Genomic DNA, 12,257 nt, shown 5'->3' with positions numbered 1-12,257 from the left:
GTACGCAGTACGCACAACTACGTAAATTGCGTAACCATACGCAAAAAGAGTAGAAATATTACGTACATTACGCAAAACGTACGCTTACCGTAAGCTTACCGTATGCGCACGTAAAAAAAAAAAAAAAAGAATCACTATGTTATACTAATATATCTTACCTGTTTGGTAAAAAAAAACAAAAAAAAAAATTGCAGAATTTTTTACATTTAAGCATAGTGTTTAAAGAGAATATCAAGTAAAAAAAAAAAATGTAAAAAACCTTGCAAATAAAAAAAAAAAATCACACGTTTAATATAAGAATTTGTATTTAAAAAACAATAACAAATCACTGAAAAAACCATGGGTTTCTCACATGTTATAGGTAAAAATTAGCATTTAAAAAACCATACAAATTCACTGAAAAAACCATGGGTTTCACACACGTTATAGTTAGGAATTAGCATTTAAAAAACCTTGCAAATTCAGTGAAAAAACCATGGGTTTCACACACGTTATAGTTAGGAATTAGCATTTAAAAAACCTTGCAAATTCAGTGAAAAAACCATAGGTTTCACACACGTTATAGTTAGCTGGACATTTCAGTCGTAAAAAACCAATGAAATTCCCCCGTTATAGTTAGTTAAGCTAACTATAACTCGCGCACCCGCAATCCACTGCTGATGACGTCACATATTACATCACTCATGACATGGTCAGTGACATCACTCATGACATCACTGATGACATCTCAAATGACATCACTGATGACATCATCCTTGTGACAGAGTGGCAGACCTCCTCTCACCCTAATATAACCTTTGAAACACACATTCAAAAATAGAGAATAAAAATTATAAAAACAATGGACATACCAATACCCGTTACAACAACCTCTTGAGTAATTCTAAGATCCACATACACATTCACTCATTCACCAACAGTCCTGTACAGTCACTCATACATGTACTCACTCATCATATGTACTCATACACCTATACATCCTGCTACACAATGCCACTCATCCACAGAGTTACTGACACACATACTCACTCATGAAAATAAAGAATCAAACATAGATTTATTTGCATATACAGTTATACACACACCTCCACACTTACTTCTACGGAAACTTACACATACTTAGTCTTTTAAACAATCACTTATAGAAACACATACTTATTCATACAGGAACTCTTTCAGTCTCTCACTCTCACATATACTCACTTATATACACCAATAGTCACATATACTAGTTTACAACATATGTAGTTACTCATAAAGACACTATTGAGACAGTCATTCACTCACTAACACACCCATACACACACTCATCCACCCATACAGTCCTGCACACATGCTGTCTTCAACACATACAAACAGTGAGTCACTCATTCATGCACCTATGCACTACGTAATACCCCACACCGAACCATGCAGACACTCAGACTGATACTCAAAAAAACAACTAGTAACCTATATAGACACCCATGTAGCTACTCACCAACCCATGCAGCCACTTATACACAAAGTGAGAGACTGATATAGATAATTACATATTTAAACATTACTCAGTAAGCCATGTATTCACTAAGATACACTTAATCAGTCAGTTATACAATCAATTTTTCAAAAACAAATCATCCATTTAGACACTTATATACCCATTTATTCTTCCATTGTCCTTGAGATATACATATATAAAACATATTTAATTTTCAGAAAAATACACATTCACTGGATGATGTCATCAGTGATGTCATTTGAGATGTCATCAGTGATGTCATGAGTGATGTCACTGACCATGTCATGAGTGATGTAATATGTGACGTCATCAGCAGTGGATTGCGGGTGCGCGAGTTATAGTTAGCTTAACTAACTATAACAGGGGAATTTCATTGGTTTTTTACGACTGAAATGTCCAGCTAACTATAACGTGTGTGAAACCTATGGTTTTTTCACTGAATGTATATATAGATATATATTCACTGAAAAACAATAGATAGATAGATAGATAGATAGATAGATAGATAGATAGATAGATAGATAGATAGATAGATAGATAGATAGATAGATAGATAGATAGATAGATAGATAGATAGATAGATAGATAGATAGATAGATAGATAGATAGATAGATAGATAGATAGATAGATTCACTGAAAAAAACAAAGGTTGCAGGAACGTTATACTAAGGAAATAGAATTTAAAAAACCATAGAAATTCAGTGAAATAACAAAGGTTACAGAGACGTTATAGTTCACAAATATAACTTTAACAACCTTAGAAATTCAGCAATTATAGTTACCCGAGCTAGCTATAACTTAGACCCCCGCGATGCGCTGCTAATGACCTCACATATTAAATCACTCATGACATGGTCAGTGACATCACTAATGACATCTCAAATGGCATCACTGATAAGATCATCCATAGAACCACTCCCACACCCACTCACACCCCATGCAACATCTCCCACACTCACTCACCCACACAACCTCTCACATACCCATTACAAAATCCAAACAAATATTCATGCACCCCTCCACTCATGCATAGAGCCACTTGCACACCTACTCACTCACATGGAACATGCATTCCCACAACCAGTCAGTCACCCATACAGATACTGACACAGCCACTCATTTACTCATATAGATACTAACACATGTACTCAATCACCTAAACAGTCACTGAAACAACCAGATAGTCTCCCTTAGAGCCTCTAGCACACTCACTTACCTACCCATACAGGCACTGGGAATATATACTCACTGAAAAGAAACAAAGGTTACAGGAGCATTATAGTTAGAAAATACAATTTAAAAAAAATTAGAAATTCCCTGAAAAAACAAAAGTTACAGGGACATTAAAGTTCGGAAATATAATTTTAGAAAACCTTAGAAATAGCATAGCCTTAAACAAAGAGTACTACAGATAGCTGACTGATGACAAGAACTTAAAAAAATGGAATATAATCCTAATGACAAAATGGTGAATAGCCTTAACAAACAATTGAAAGGATGGCATGATGATGGATTACTCAATTAGGATGAATACCAATTTCTAACAGTCACCATCCCAATCATCCCTACAATATATTTTCTTCCAAAGACTCACAAAATGCAAAACGATCCCCCAGGCAGACCAATCGTATCAGGATGTGTATCCATCCTTGAAAACATTTCCAAATATTTGGATTACTACATCTTCCTGATGATTAAGACCTTACCCTCACACATCAAAGACACTAGGGATGTCCTTAGGGTGATATCTGAAATAGAATGGCAACAAAAATTCGTTAATAATTACTTTTGATGTGGTATCCCTATACCCCCTCTATGAAACATGACACAGGCTTCGATTTATTAAATTATTCCCTAAAACAAAGAAACATATGGGAAACAAAACACTCAGCAATGATATTGAAAATGATTGAAATGTGTCTATAGAACAATATCTTCTTCTTTAATCACAACATATATCAGCAGATCTGTGAGACAACCATGGGAATTTCCTTCTCCCCAGGTATGCACATATTACCATGGACTGGAGGGAGAGGGAGAGTGTGTGGAGGGACACGTCTGAACAATCATCTGGCTGCGATACATTGACGATCTTTTTCTGACACGGAAAGACACATGCCAAGCATTTGAGCAGTACTTCAAGGCCATAAAACCATAATGAACACAATCTGAGCTTCAAATATAGCATGGATGAGACACATTGTTCTGCATGGACCCAGTGTCTACACCAAGGCCATAATCCGAAGCATCCCCTCTGGGTAATTTATCCGCACCAGAAGAAATTGCTCTAGGGAAGAATACTAGAGCTCAGTTTAAGGAAGTGAAGCAAAGATTCTACCACAAGGGATACCCAGCAGCATACATTGAGCAGGGGCAAAAACAGGCAATAACAAAACACAAGCACAGATATTAGTAGAGAAACCAGCACCAGTGAATGAAAATGATGGCAACCTCAAAATGATTACCACGTACCGCAAAGACCATTTTGAGATTAAAAAAATCTTTCTGAAACATTGAAACATTTTATTGAGTGACAAGTACATTGCCAAAGCAGTGGGACAAAAACCTCAATTTACATACCTGAAGGTACGTTCTCTCAAGTTTTTTTTTTTTAAGCAATAGCTGCAAGGCATGCAGAATAGGGAAAAATGTGAAAACCATCAATGACCCTAAAGGCAAAAAAATCCAGATCGAACACAGAATCACGTGCAATACTCAATACGTGGTGAACATTATTGAATGCATATGTAGATTAAAATACATTAACAAACATAGGAAACACAGTATGCCCACTCAAGAAAAGAATATTAGAACACATACTTCCAGTTCAACATATGAGCTACCCGGTAGCAAAACACTATGCCCTGGCACATGACAGCGACTGGTAAACCATGAGGTACTATGGACTGGCACATATCCTCGAAAATGAGAGAGGTGGGGATAGAACACTTCAACATCGTTGACTGAAAATCAGGCACATCATAAGGCTACAAACCATGGCACCTCTGGGTCTCAATGCAGACGAGGAAATGCATGTACATCTGTGAGTTATTCAACATCAAAATGAAGGACAGTAATGCATAATTCCAACTTGTAATCTATCACATGTCAACAATACGTCAGTGACCCCTACAATGTTCCAATCCTAAGATGGGCAAGTCCATAACTTATAGCCCTTTGAACACAATAACATATATCACAACCAATTGTGTTATAACATATAGAACATGTGAATAAGTGCGATGGATGTAGAGCCCTCGAACGCATCTTTTGAAAAGAGATCCCAGGGTATGCAGGCTTTTTAATTTTTTTAAAGGAGGGGGGCATATGGAGCCCCCCACCCTGAGCATAATTATGCCCTGGGGACCACTATCTCACAGGGGCTTAATTTTAATACCATTCAGACCCCCTGGGCCCGGGGAACCACCTCCACCCGGGCTATATAAAAGGTAAAATGGAGATGCTGTGCAGACCCCCCTGGCTTCTGGGACTGACACTTCCCCTGGGCTAAAGGCACAGTAAAGGGGGGCCTTGCAAACCCCCCTTGCCCCGGGGACAACCACCTCCCTGGGGCAGAGATTAAAACAGAGGTAGGGGGCCATATATAGCCCTGGGGACAACCACCTCCCAGGGACCGGCCTGTGATCTGCAAAGGAGGGGGGCCAATAATGTCCCTGGAGACTGCAAGACTCCAGGGCCTGTTCCTGCTATGTCCCAGGATGCCCACTTCCGGGGACATAGCTGTTTGCTGTGACTTGGCAGGAGCTTTGACAGCTCCCGCTAAGTCACAGCAAAACAAATGCTCTTGATCACTGGAAGTGGAGCCTTCGTCTATTTCCCTGCCCGCTGTCTAGAGAGCAGGTAAACAGACAAAGAACTGCTTTCTCAAAAAGGGAGCTGCATGTTTAGCAGCTCCCTGTGTGTGAAAGCAATGCTGACTCTCACAGGAAGCGGGATGCTGGCAGGAACTGTGGGGGCCTTGGGGTTCCCCCCGCCCCATTGCACATTAGGGAATCTCCTTTCTGATATAAAAGTGGCAATCAATACCACAAGGGCCGCATCTCAGGCTAGCCCCATGACGGACAACACAACAAACTGATAAAATAACTGAGAAGGTTCATGGGGATAGTACCAGCAAGGAAAACATAAAAAATAGAGGATAATTCTCAGAACAATATAGACACTAAAGATCAAGAGATTGATGTGCTCCCACCTAGACCCTTGGTGGAATCAGCTATCAGAAAGAATTCCCCACAGTTGGGGAAGTCAGAAAAGGACGAGGCAGGAACAACAGCAACATATTCAGCAAAGCAAAGCCGGAAACAGAGGAGGAAGGGCAGGACAGGTAGACCGATAGAATAGCATTCTTCCAAAGCGGCTCCGCAATACTAGCGACAAGGAGCCCAGTTCAGGGCATAAACAGCAAAATAACACAAACAAATATACAAACAACCTTAATCAGGTGGGTACTAATCCAGAAGCAGCTGAGGAGGCCCAAGGGAGTAGGAGAGCCAACAGCCAGGAAGAACAAATGACCAGTGCACTAGAGGGAGGGGTAGTAGCTTTACATAAGGAACTTTCAACTTTAATCTTAACTATTGAAAGTACCTTGGAATCAGCACTGATAGAGACATCAAGTCCAACTGAATCAGAAGAACAGGTAAATCAAGCTAATTCCTGTAATGAAGGCGTACTCAGAAATCCATACTGTACAGTGCATCCCAGAGTATATGTCCAGAGGCAGGGGGGATATCCTCAACAGAGGGAATATTTTGCGACTACTAACATCAATCAGTAAACTTGTGGACCTAAGATCTCATGATCTGGAATTGATTGGGTTCAAAGATGACAAATATCTTTCAGAGAATGAGGTAAAATAATTAACCAGGGCATCACCTGAAATAGCAAAGAGGATAATGGACAAACAAGCACAGCTAACTGCCTTAGGGATAAAAGTGATGCCCTACCATAAATATGGTATCCGGAACCCATGCTATCAAAATGCAATGAGGAGGCAGGCCCCCACCCTATGCACAGTATCATGAAGACATAATCTGTACTTAGAGGGGCACAGAGCACAGCCCCAGTGCACAAGGAGACACCCGACGGATGGTGGGCTAGGTAAGCCAGGATTGGTACCTCAACATCTGATAACTGGGACAGGCTTGCTAGGAAAATAAATACTCAGAGTAACAATGCCTGACTGAGAACAAAAGAGGCATCAACGGACAAAATACCCATTTATGATTAGGCTCTTGGTTAAAAAGATTGGTAAACAAAACAATGAAATCTCAACTAATGCTATACCTCCAAACCTTCGATCTCATCTTCCTACAAGAGACTTGGCTAGATCAACCATTTCAACAACAAGGATTGAAAACATACCATCTCCCATCCACAAAAAGCACTAAGTTTGGACATTTAAAAGGAGGGCTTGCAATATACGCTTCAATAAAGACCATTAATGTGGACAAGGTGTTGGATACCAAATCAACATCAACAAATGCCTCATAATCACTCAGAGTGGATATAAGAAGTGGCAACAATGACCTACAACTGGTACTCATAAATGTATACCTCCACCCATGCAACAAGATCAATGGAGCACAACTATTGGTAGAGGAATTAATGAGGATACTAATGGAGAAGCCTTCGCCAAATTTTGTACTAATGGGCGATTTCAACATGCACTTGCTGAGGCCACCGGAAGAAGTCTAATTCCTACAAGCACATCTTTCTACAAGGAACATCCAACACCAGGAAAGCAGCAAGTGGAGAAAGCAAACCAAGTTAGCCGAAAATCTTCTGAGGGATATGGGCCATCTAGGTTTTTTATGCATTAAATGGACGCTTCCCGGGAGCTCAACCTCATGCAGCTGCTTTTCACAATGTGTCAGCCAGCGCCACAATAAACTATACTTTTGTAACCCTCCCCCGATTTGAAAAATTGCAGACTTTCATCTAAGAGCAAAAGATCATAGAGACCATCTCCCACAAGAAATCATAATGAGCATGCAAGGTGCTGATTTTAACCAGCCAGTGGAGGATCCTAGCTCCTTTCAAACATTTAACAATAAAAGAATCAGATGCAAAACCCATCATAGAGATCAACTGAAGGCTTTGGCAAAGACTCTTTAATAAGAAAAGCAAATGGCAGGCCCAAAAGTAACAACCAGCTGGGAAAATGTCACTAAAATATTGGAGAAGCTCACTCAGCAAATAAAGGGCAACGATTGACGATAAGAGAAAAGCCTCAGCATGAGAATCCTCCCACAACACAAATAACACTAGCCAATTACCTCTCCATTTCACAAAAGAGACAAATTCGATGTCTTAAGAAAGCAATAAATAGATCACTTCGGAGGCTTTGCCTATTCGGCCCAGATATCAATGGCTTAACGGAGTCGAGGTAATTAGATGTGGCTAAGAAAAAGATAATCTGGCAAACAAAAAGGGAAGCAGAAGAGATGCTTTGGTCTAAGCTGCTCCTTGACATAAAACGTAATGACAGCGCAATTTTGGTGCACAGTAAACAGATTACAGAATCCCACTGTTCATTGAGTTAGCTCCCACTTGACAGGAGAGGCCTGGACAAGCTTTCTCCGGCATCATTTTAATACAAAATCTCCCAGCAGTCCACATGAAGAGGAGAGAATAGTTTACATGGCTGGAGAAATTGCGGCTGGTAGTGTTGATAGTTTGTCAACTATTGTGATACATGTGCAACATGATTGATTTAGTTGTGTTTCAGCATGGGCCCCTCTAATCAGATTATTCATGTCACATAGTTTGGTATCGATATTTGAGACGTGTATTGCCAGGAAATTAAGGAGAGATAGTTGAAGTCAATTTTTTCAGAGTGGTATTGCATTACATTGATTGACAGTTGCATAGTGTTTAATAAGGATGTAGATATATTGCCTGTTCCATTCTGATTCTCCTCAGTGACCATAATTGTTGTTCGCTTTTCTGTACTTCTCCTGATATAATTCCGGGATGTATGAACCTACCAATTCTTCCCACTCTTGCATTGTCATATATGAAGTATTTGATGTATCATCGATTGCAATCTCGGTATCTGGTCTCTCTAGCTTCTCTTGGGAGTTGTTATTGAGGGTGCTGTTTGAATCGGGGGCACTGTTTGAAACCTGTTTTGTGGAAGAGAGCGTAGCCAGGTAGCGTTCACTGGGTTTATCTCCCTTGATTGACTTGTCATGAGATCACTCAGATTCCTATAGTAGTCCGCAGAGCTTCATTTAGATGTAAGTGTGTTGTGATACCCAGGTTGTCTTGTTTACATCCACCTGGGTGTTCCCTTGCTTCTTGGAATTGTGAATCAGTGCTCGTTGATAGTGTTTTCTTAAGATGGGCTTCCATGAAGGTTAGTTTACTATTATGTGTAGGTCTCTCCATTTCCAGTAGGCATATCGAGGGTGCGCAGTGGTTTGGTGGCAATTGCTCCGTGATATTTAAGTTTGGTAAGAAGATGGTTGCTGGTTTGAGCAGGCCCCTGTGACCTCTGTCCTCTCTGAGAATGTGGTATTACGGCAATCATTTCTATCTGTGGTGAGCATTTCTGTGGCAGTCTTTGCTATGGAGTGATTAATAGGGAGTATGCGAGTGTTTTCCAGAACCGTTTTGATTCTTTGCCCTTTGTGTGCCGCTACTCCTTGGTGGCCTCTGATGTCCTGAGATTCTTTTGCATTGTTTCATTTCTTTCAATCATAATTCCTAGTTTGGCACCTAAGGTGCTGGTCTAATCTATAATCGCTGGGTGTATTGGAGATGGAAGGCCGCTGAGGCCCTCATGGCTTGAACGTAACACAGTCCCTGTGTCCTTCATGAAGGAAATGTTTGTGTAGCTCTTTGGCTGATACTCTGCTGTCATGGCGATTGCAGCAGGTTCTACCGCTACCAAAGTCTGGTAAGGGTATAAGGTAGTTTCCTTTGCTAGTGTCCTTTTTTGGTGCTCTGTTAGTTCCTTTCCAGTTCCTTTTCCTTTTGTTAGTTGTCTATAATCCCATTTGCCTCTCTCTCCTTGATCTGATGGTGGTGTGATGTGCCTAGTTCGGCCTCTTCCTAAGCTTTTCTACTTTGATTCTCCTTGTATAATAGCGTCAGATTCCACATACTTTAGTCTGCGCAAATTTAGGTGGGTTACAGGATCTCTGGTTTGCCCCTTTCGTATGCTCTTTTTGTGCTTCTATTGTACTCCTAATGTGCAGTAATATTGAGGAGGCTGCTCTGCATAAGTTGAACTGAGTGCATTGATTCTGAAAAAGAAGGGAGAGGAAGGGAGAACTCCAGCTGGAGGCTGTACAGCTAGCTGTAGGAGGCTGTTGAACCCATCATGGAGCGTCAAATGCAGGTGCGCAGGGGAACCTGCCCAGCCACAAGACGCAACTCAGCTGGCCAAGCTTCCTCGAGGATGGGAACTGAGACCTGAGAACTCCCTGAGAAATCCAGTGCTTTCCTCACCCTCCGAGCTGCTCCCTCTGTCACTGACTGCAGGGGACTGCGGAGCCTGGCAAGGGGCCTCAGATGAATAGCAAGCATGCAGAAGAGGTACTGCTTTAATATCCATAATGTCTTGGATGTCCCAAAGTGGCCCTAGATAACCCAGGACCTTGGGACTTTAGGGCAGAACTGCCACACCCCACCAAGGAATATTTCCCGCCAAGCTCTGAGGTGGGGGCATGAGCATGTTGTGTTTCTGAGTCACTATCAAATAGCGGAAGCTGAAGAAAGGCAGGCAACAAGCAGATACAAGGCTGACCAGCAGGTTTGAGAGTGTACGAGGTGAAGGTGACCTCGGGGCTCAACCGGGTTCAACCGGACCTGAACTGCCAGATACTCAGAGGCTTGGACCACAGCCCCAAGAGCTCATGTGCAGTCTACACCCTGTACACCATCAGCACTCTGTCAATCTGACTGGTTGGTAGGCACTCGCCTGCTTGTCATACCCAGTGTGTGCTTGGTCCTGCCCAGTGGAGTCACAGCTAATAGACACAGGAGCAGGTGCTGAGGACACAGGGGAACACTGCAGGGTGACAGCAGGACGATGTGGCTGACACTCACCAGCTCGTGCTTGTATGCAGGGTCCTGCCCTGTGGAGCTGCAGTCACGGGCGCTGGCATTGGGGAAACCGGAGGGCACAGTAAATGACAGGATGATGGCATTTCCCCGTCTCCATCTCCGTTCAGTTCCTCCTCTGCCGAGCCAGGCTTCGGTCACCTGAGACAGCTGAGCCGCTGGCCCACACTGACCCCTACCTGATATGGTCAGCTTGCGACAGATGGGGGCATCCAGCAGTGGGTAAACAGAAATGTGTATGCGGTCTGATGGTCCGAGAGCAGACATCGCTGCGCCAGCGCTTCCGAAGCCCTGCCTCTCGCCTTGCTATCATTGCATCATCACTTCCTCCAACTCCTCCCTGCAGCTCATGGCCCCAAGTCAAATTTAATGTAACTTTTAAGTAAACTGCAACTTTAGAAAGTTTTCCAGTGTCCGTTTACGCTTAGCAAAGAGAGGTCTGTGCCTGTCGTGCCCTGCTCTTGGAAGTCATCCCTGAGTCTCAGACAGAAAAAATGACTTCAAGAGTCAGTTGGCTGACTTCCTGTTACAGCGTTAGGGCCCAAATGCTAAAGAAGCTTGCCTTGGTGAGTTGTTACCCAAAACTGCCTGATAGCCACTGACCACCGAAGTGCAGCCAGGGAGACTGAAACCCGAACTTCAAAAGTTGCACTCAAGTCTGTTGGGCTTGGGAGAGTCATCAGAGAACAGTTTTGTCACTCAAGTGATGAGTTACCACAAGCTTAAGGGAGCCATTGGTTTCACTGTAACCTGAGACCAGTAGACCAGTGGCAAAATTTATTTGGGCAGGACTACATCCGGACATGACATCGAGGGACATTGACCCCTACACCCAAAGTCACTGCACCATGACCATACACCAATGAGTAGCCCGAAGAAAACCCACCTCACCGGCTCAGCATCCTTCAGCATCTTCAGCACCCTGTACCCCTTGCCTCAGGACCACTTAATTGAAGTCTACGGCAGTTCACCCACAGAACCTGGAACTGGACTGGATACTGCTTAGACTTTGAGGTAATTTTCCCACCAAGATTCTCCGGCCCCATGACTTGCTCCCTGCCATAGTAGGTCATCCAAAACGGGCCCACCATATAGATTGCAACTTTATAAAAGTTTTCGAAGTAAATGCAGTAGTTACCAATCCTTGTTTGGGAATTGAATAAAAAGCAGGGATTTATTTTTTGCCTACTAATTTATATCTCTGAAATCCTCTGGTGGATGTTGTTCATTTTGGTGTCTACAAAGTCATTAAAATAAGACCTATATCTAGAAATTGGTGTTGGATTTCCTTTGTATTGTGTTTCTTTCTTATTTAACTGTTTTGGTATTTTTAAATGATTTGCACTTGTTCCTTTGACAAAGCCTGACTTCTCAAAACCACAGCTACCCCGGATTGAGCTAAGGTTTTGCAAACAAGCCTGACTGAACCTAAGAGGGGGTTTGTGAGTTTATTACACAATGAGGTCCCACAACTACACCATATGAAAAACCATTTCCTTACATTTGGGAAAAAGATTTACAAGTTATTTTCTCTATAACCTGTTGGAATAGAATGTGAAACAAAATTCATAAATCCTTCAGAGAAGCAAATACAACACACACATTATGTTTTGTTTATAATAGACTATTGGTTATACCTGTCTCATTAATGAAATTGAAAGT

Source organism: Triturus cristatus, chromosome 6, assembly GCF_964204655.1.
Source record: "Triturus cristatus chromosome 6, aTriCri1.1, whole genome shotgun sequence".
In the NCBI taxonomy this organism is placed as follows: domain Eukaryota; kingdom Metazoa; phylum Chordata; class Amphibia; order Caudata; family Salamandridae; genus Triturus; species Triturus cristatus.
This window is presented reverse-complemented; position numbering follows the sequence as displayed.